Genomic DNA, 7,055 nt, shown 5'->3' with positions numbered 1-7,055 from the left:
TTGAGGCCAGGAGTTTGAGGCCAGCCTGGTCAACACAGTGAGACCCCTCTCTACAAAAAACAAACAACATTTATGCAGCATACTAGCCAGCACCAGCATCACAAACTCAGAAGCTGTTTTGGGTTTGGTTGTAGCTGCTACGAGGAGCTCCCCCAGGGTGAATGTCAATCCTGTCCTTGGCCAACTGTCCTTATGGTTGTTCCTTTCCTTACAAGTGTCCAGGTTCAGTCTTGTGATAGAGTGGCAACATAATGTATGTTTATATTTATGGTGTCTCAGATACAGTGTAGGAGAAAACCTTCTAAAGTGAGTCTGTTTATCTTATTTCTTAGAAACACAAATGGAGTCCAGTGAATAAGTGCTTAAAGGGTGTTTATAGTCTTCTCTCACTCAAAAGTTTTGTTTATGATACATTCTTTCCTCTCTACTTGCCCCACCCCCTACTTCAGAGTCATAGTTTCATCTAAATGCTACTTAGCTGTTTTTTTTTTTTGTTTTTTGTTTTTTTTTTTTTTTTTTTTTGAGACAGCCTCTATCGCCCAGGAGCATGATTTCAGCTGACTGCAACCTCCACCTGCCGGGTTCAAGCGAGTCTCCTGCCTCGGCCTCCAGGTAGCTGGGACTATAGGTGCACGACCACCACACCCTGGCTAATTTTTGTGTTTTTAGTAGAGACGCAGTTTCACCATGTTGGCCAGGCTGGTCTCGAGCTCTTGACCTCAAGTGATCCGCCTGACTCGAGCTCCCAAAGTGCTGGGATTACAGGCGTGAGCCACCGCTTCCCGCCTAAATGCTACTTAGTTTTCCTTGCTGATTTTGCTGTGTGTTTATGGTTTTGTTTTCGTTTTTGGCCATATTTCAGTGCTGGGAAGAGCAGGTGCCTAGTTTTTTTCTAGCCAACATCAGAGCCTGCAGAACTCTTTTACCGTAGAGAGGGAGTCTGGAATTGAGCCAGTATGTGTGTGACCAGTGGTGTGTTGTTGAAGGTGATGCCTTGTTGAATATTCCGTCCTTAGCTTTTTTGATCTTTAAGTTGCTGTTAACTATTTTGCCTTTAAGAGTGAGAAGTTGGCCAGGCGTGGTGGCTCACGCCTGCAATCCCAACACTTTGGGAGTCCAAGGCAGGCAGATCGCTTGAGCTCAGGAGTTCGAGACTATCCTGGGCAACATGTAGAAACCCCGTCTCTAACAAAAAATAAAAAAATTTGCCGTGTGTGGTGGCATGCACCTGTAGTCCCAGCTATTCAGGAGGCCGAGGTAGGAGGATTGCCTGACCCCAGGAAGCGGAGGTTGCAGTGGGCTAAGATCGCACCGTTGCACTCCAGCCTGGGCAACAGAGCCAGACCCTGTCTCAAAAAAAAAAAAAAAAAAAGAATGAGAAGACAGTCTAAATTTCCACAATTGATTATATCTTTTCTTCTCACCTTTAAGTCCTTACTTCAAAGGGATAATTTGAAAGGCTGAATAGGTGTTTTTCTAAGCCTTAGTTAACGTCTGGAGAAGTTTTTTGATCTTTTTGGTGTGATATATTATTTGTCATGTCTGATTTGTAAATTGAGGCCTAACACAATTGAGTATAACCGGATTCTTCCTAAATATATCCAAGGTTCTCTGCTGAATGTCCTGGAGGTGATAGGGAGTGATATGTGGTTCCTGCCCTTAAGGATCTTACAGCTTTTGGGGAAAGACAAGGCAAACATGGAAAAAGTAACAGCATAAAGGGAATGAGGATATGTGCTTTAGGATTCAGAGAGGGGAATTTCTTTTTTTTTTTTTTTTTTTGAGACAGAGTCTCGCTGTCGCCCAGGCTGGAGTGCAGTGGCACGATCTCGGCTCACTGCAGGCTCCGCCCCCCGGGGTTCACGCCATTCTCCTGCCTCAGCCTCCCGTGTAGCTGGGACTACAGGCGCCCGCCACCTTTCCCGGCTAATTTTTTGTATTTTTAGTAGAGACGGGGTTTCACTGTGTAGGCCAGGATGGTCTCGATCTCCTGACCTCCCGATCCGCCCGCCTTGGCCTCCCAAAGTGCTGGGATTACAGGCATGAACCACCGCGCCCGGCCTCAGAGAGGGGAATTTCATAGCATTGGTGTGGCCAGTGGGATTTAAATTGAGTTTTGAGGGATAGGTGCATTTCAGATTGAGAATTCCAAAGACTGTGAGGTAGCAAAAGGAAGAGGGAGTTGATGAAGAAGGGAGAAACATTTAATAAATCATGTTTTTTTCACAACTAAAAGTTGTATACTAATTTTTTTTTTTTTTTTTTGAGACAGAGTCTCGCTCTGTCGCCCAGGCTGGAGTGCAGTGGCGCAATCTCGGCTCACTGCAAGCTCCGCCTCCCGGGTTCCCGCCATTCTCCTGCCTCAGCCTCTCCGAGTAGCTGGGACTACAGGCGCCCGCCACCACGCCGGGCTAATTTTTTTGTATTTTTAGTAGAGACGGGGTTTCACCGTGGTCTCGATCTCCTGACCTCGTGATCTGCCTGCCTCAGCCTGCCAAAGTGCTGGGATTACAAGCGTGAGCCACCGCATCTGGCCTGTATACTAATTTTTTATAGTGTACAGCATGATTTGATATATGTATAACTGAATGGTTAAATCAAGCTATTTAACATGCATTACCTCTCATACTTATTTTTGCATGGTGAGAACACTTAAAATCTACTGTCTTAGCAATTTTCAAATATACATTATATTCCCTTTTTTTTTTTGAGACAGAGTCTTACTCTGTTGCCAGGCTGGAGGGCAGTGGTGCGATCTCGGCTCACTACAACCTCCACCTCCTGGGTTCAAGCAATTCTCCTGCCTCGGCCTCCCAAGTGGTGGGGACTACAGGCACGTGCCACCGTGCCCAGCTAATTTTTGTATTTTTAGTAGAGATGGGGTTTCACCATGTTGGCCAGGATGGTCTGCATCTCGACCTTGTGATATGCCCACCTCGGCCTCCCAAAGTGGTGGGATTACAGGCGTGAGCCACCACACCCGGCCTCTTTTTTTCTTTTAAATAGAGACAGAATTTATCCTGTCTTGTTGCCTAGGCTGTTCTTGAATTTGTGGGCTCAATCTATCCTCCCAATATATCCTCCTGAGTAGTAGTAGATAGGTGCGTTCCACCATGCCTGGCTAATTTTTTTTTTCTTTTTTGTAGAGGTGGGATTTTGCCATGTTGCCCCGGCTGGTCTCAAATTTCTGGGCTTAAGCAATCTGCCCGCCTCAGCCTCCCAAAGTGCTGGGGTTACAGGCATGAGCCATTGTGGCTAGCCTGATATGTGGTTTTTGTTTTTAATTCTGTTTATGTGATGAATCACATTTATTGATTTGCGTATGTTGAACTAACCTTGCATCCTAGGAGTAAAGACTACTTGATTGTGGTAGATTAGCTTTTAATTTTTATTTATTTATTTTTTTCAGACGGAGTCTCGCTCTTTCGCCCAGGCTGGAGTGCAGTGGAATGAGCTCAGCTCACTGCAACCTCTGCCTCCTGGGTTCAAGCGATTCTCGTGCCTCAGCCTCCCAGGTACCTGGGATTACAGGTTTGCACCACTAGGCCTGGCTAATTTTTGTATTTTCGGTAGAGATGGGGTCTCCCCATGTTGGCCGGGTTGGCCTTGAAATCCTGACCTCAAGTGATCTGCCTGCCTTCGCCCCCGAAAGTGCTGAGATTACAGGTGTGAGCCACCACACTGGCCTGTATTAGCTTTTTAATGTGCTTCTGGTTCAGTTTGTTAGTATTTTATTTATAATTTTTCTGTCTGTGTTAATTAGGGATATTGGCCCGGAGTTTTCTTTTTTCATTGTGTCTTTGCCAGGTTTTGGTATCAGAATGCTGCTGGCCTTATGGAATGGGTTAGGGAAGAGTCCCTCCTCGATTTTTTGGAATAATTTCAGTAGGCTTGGTACCAGCTCTTCTTCGTGTGTCTGGTAGAATTTGGCTGTGAGTCCATCTGGTCCAGGGCCTTTTCTGGTTGGTAAGTTTTTTATTTTTCATTATTTTTTGAGACAGGGTCTCACTGTATTGCCCATACTGGAGTTCAGTGGCATGATCATGGCTCACTGCAGCCTCGACTTTCCAGACTCAGGTGATCCTCCCACCATAGCCTCCTGAGTAGCTGGACCTACGGGTATGTGCTATCACACCTGGCTCATTTTCTGTTTTTTTTTTTTTTTTTGAGAGATAAGGTTTCGTCATGTTGCTCAGGCTGGTCTTGGAACTCCTAGGCTCAAGCGATCCGCCTGCCTTTGCCTCCCAAAGTGCTGGGATTGTAGGCGTGAGCCATGGCCCTGGCCAGGTTTTTTATTACTGATTCAATTTTGGAACTCATCATTGGTCTGTTCAGAATTTCAGTTTCTTCCTGGTTCAGTCTTGTGAGGTTGTATGTTTCCAGGAATTTATCTGGAATTTTAGGTTTTCTAGTTTGTGTGCATAAAGGTGTTTGTAATAGTCTCTGAGGGTTTTTTGTATTTCTGTGGGATTGGTGGTAATGTCAGTTTTGTCATTTCTGATTGTGTTTATTTAGATCATCTCTCTTTTTTTCTTTATTAATCTAGCTAGTGGTCTATCAATTTTGTTTATTTTTTGAAAGAACCAACTTTTGGTTTCTTTATCATTTATTTGTATGGATTTTCGCATCTCAATTTCATTCAGTTCAGCACTGATTTTGGTTATTTCTTCTGTTGGCTTTGGGGTTGGTTTGTTCTTGTTTTTCTAGTTTCTCTAGGTGTGATGTTAGGTTGTTAATTTGAGATCTTTCTAGCTTTTTGATGTAAGTGTTTAGTGCTATAAACTTTCCTCTTAATACTGCTTTAACTGTGTCCTAGTGATTCTGGTATGCTGTATCTTTGTTTTCATTAGTTTCAAAGAACTTTCTGATTTCTCCCTTAATTTCATTTTTTACTGAAAAGTCATTCAGGAACAAGTTGTTTCATTTCCATGTAATTGTATAGTTTTGAGAGACCTTTTTAGTATTGATTTCTATTTTAATTGCGCTATGGTCTGAGTGGTTGGTATGATTTTGGTTTTTTTGCCTATGCACTTCTCAAAAGAAGACATATATGCGGCCCAATAAGCATATGAAAAAATGCTCAGCATCACTAATCGTCAGAGAAATGCAAACCAAAACCACAGCGAGATACCATCTCACACCAGTCAGAATAGCTATTATTAGAAAGTCAAAGAATAACAGTTGTTGGCAAGGTTGTGGAGAAAAGGGAATGCTTATACGCTGCCAGTGAGAATGTAAATTAGTTCAGCCACTGTGGAAAGCAGTTTGATTTCCCAAAGAACTTAAAACAGAACTACCCATTCTGCCCAGCAATCCATTACTGGTTATATACCCAAAGGAATATAAATCGTTTTACCAAAAAGACATGTGCACTTGTGTGTTTATTGTGGCACTATTCACAAGAGCAAAGACATGGAATCAACCTAGATGCCCATCAGTGGTGGACTTAATAAAGAAAATGTGGTACATATACATCATGGGATACTATGCAGCTATTTAAAAACAAAACAAAACCGAAATCATGTCCTTTGCAGCAACATGGATGCAGCTGGAGGTCATTATCCTAAGTGAATTAAAGCAGGAACAGAAAGCCAAGTACCACGTGTTCTCACTTAAAAGTGGGAGTTTTTGTTTTTGTTTTTTTTGTTTTTTTTTTTTTTTTTGAGACGGAGTCTTGCTGTCGCCCAGGCTGGAGTGCAGTGGCGCGATCTCGGCTCACTACAAGCTCCGCCTCCCGGGTTCACGCCATTCTCCTGCCTCAGCCTCCTGAGTAGCTGGGACTACAGGCGCCCGCCACCACGTCCAGCTAATTTTTTGTATTTTTAGTAGAGATGGGGTTTCACCATGGTCTCGATCTCCTGACCTCGTGATCCACCCGTCTCGGCCTCCCAAAGTGCTGGGATTACAGGCCTGAGCCACCGCGCCCGGCCTAAAAGTGGGAGCTTAACATTGAGTACACATGGGCATAAACATGGACACGAGGCCTTACTTGAGGTGGTAAGGGTAAGAGGAGGATGAGGGTCAAAAAATTACCTATCTTGTACTATGCTCAGTTGCTGGGTGATGAAATAATCAGTACACCAAATTCCAGTGACACAGTTTATCCATGTAACAAATGTACATATGTGCCCCCAAACCTAAAATCAAAAAAATATAGAAAACAAAGAGCAAAATGAAGGACCTAAAACCCAAAAACCATTTATAGTCAATATATAAAAAGGCTTAATACCCCAGTCAAAATCAGATATGGATAAATTTTGTAAAAATAAAGTAAACAAAGAGGGTACTGACTCTTGTGATAGTTGGATACCAAGAACCATCACTCACTGGGGCATGCTGTGGCTCACACCTGTTATACCAACACTTTGGGAACCCAAGGCAGGAGAGGATTGCTTGAGCCCAGGAGTTTGGCACTAGCCTGGGCAACAAAGTGAGACCCTATCTTTACAAAAATTTAAAAAAATTAGCCAGAGGTGGTGGTGTGTGTCTGTGGTCCTAGCTACCCAGGAGGCTGAGGTGGGGAAGATCGCTCAAGCCTGGGAGGTTAAGGCTGCAGTGAGCTGTGACTGTGCCATTACACTCCAGTCTGGGTGACAGAGCAAGAGCTTATCTCAAAAAAGAAAAAGACTCCATGATTTAATCTAATCAACTTCAAAAACCCAACTCATTCCTCCACATGCCCTGTGCCTTGGCCATAGCATTTACCTCACCATTCTTCTATGCATTATCTATTTTTAGACCTCTGTCTCCCTTTGTTTAAAATGTTCTCCCAGCCTCGACAACATAGCAAGACCCTGTCTCAACAAAAAAAAAATAAAAATTAGCTGAGTATGGTGGCATGTGCTTGTAGTCCTAGCTACCTGGGAGGCTGAGGTGGAAGAATTACTTGAGCCCAGGATATTTGAGGTTACAGTGAGCTATGGTTGTGCCACTGTACTCCCGCCTGGGCAACAGAGACCCAGTCTGGATGAGAGAGAAGAGAGAGGGGAGAGAGGAGAGAAAAAAGAAAAGAGAGAGAGAGAAAGAAAGAACCCATCACCTATGAGTGCTGTCCT

General features: G+C 43.8%; 1 protein-coding gene across 2 annotated transcripts in view; it reads left to right on the top strand.

The window, feature by feature from the left end:
- The window catches only part of RNF115 (ring finger protein 115), a 90,279-nt gene that overhangs the window by 1,187 nt on the left and 82,037 nt on the right, over positions 1–7,055 (top strand). The gene's annotated exons all lie outside the window — the stretch shown is intronic.

Source organism: Symphalangus syndactylus, chromosome 12 (assembly GCF_028878055.3).
Source record: "Symphalangus syndactylus isolate Jambi chromosome 12, NHGRI_mSymSyn1-v2.1_pri, whole genome shotgun sequence".
Lineage (NCBI taxonomy): Eukaryota > Metazoa > Chordata > Mammalia > Primates > Hylobatidae > Symphalangus > Symphalangus syndactylus.
Note: the sequence above shows the minus strand (reverse complement) of the source record. Positions and strands in the feature narration are given on the sequence as shown.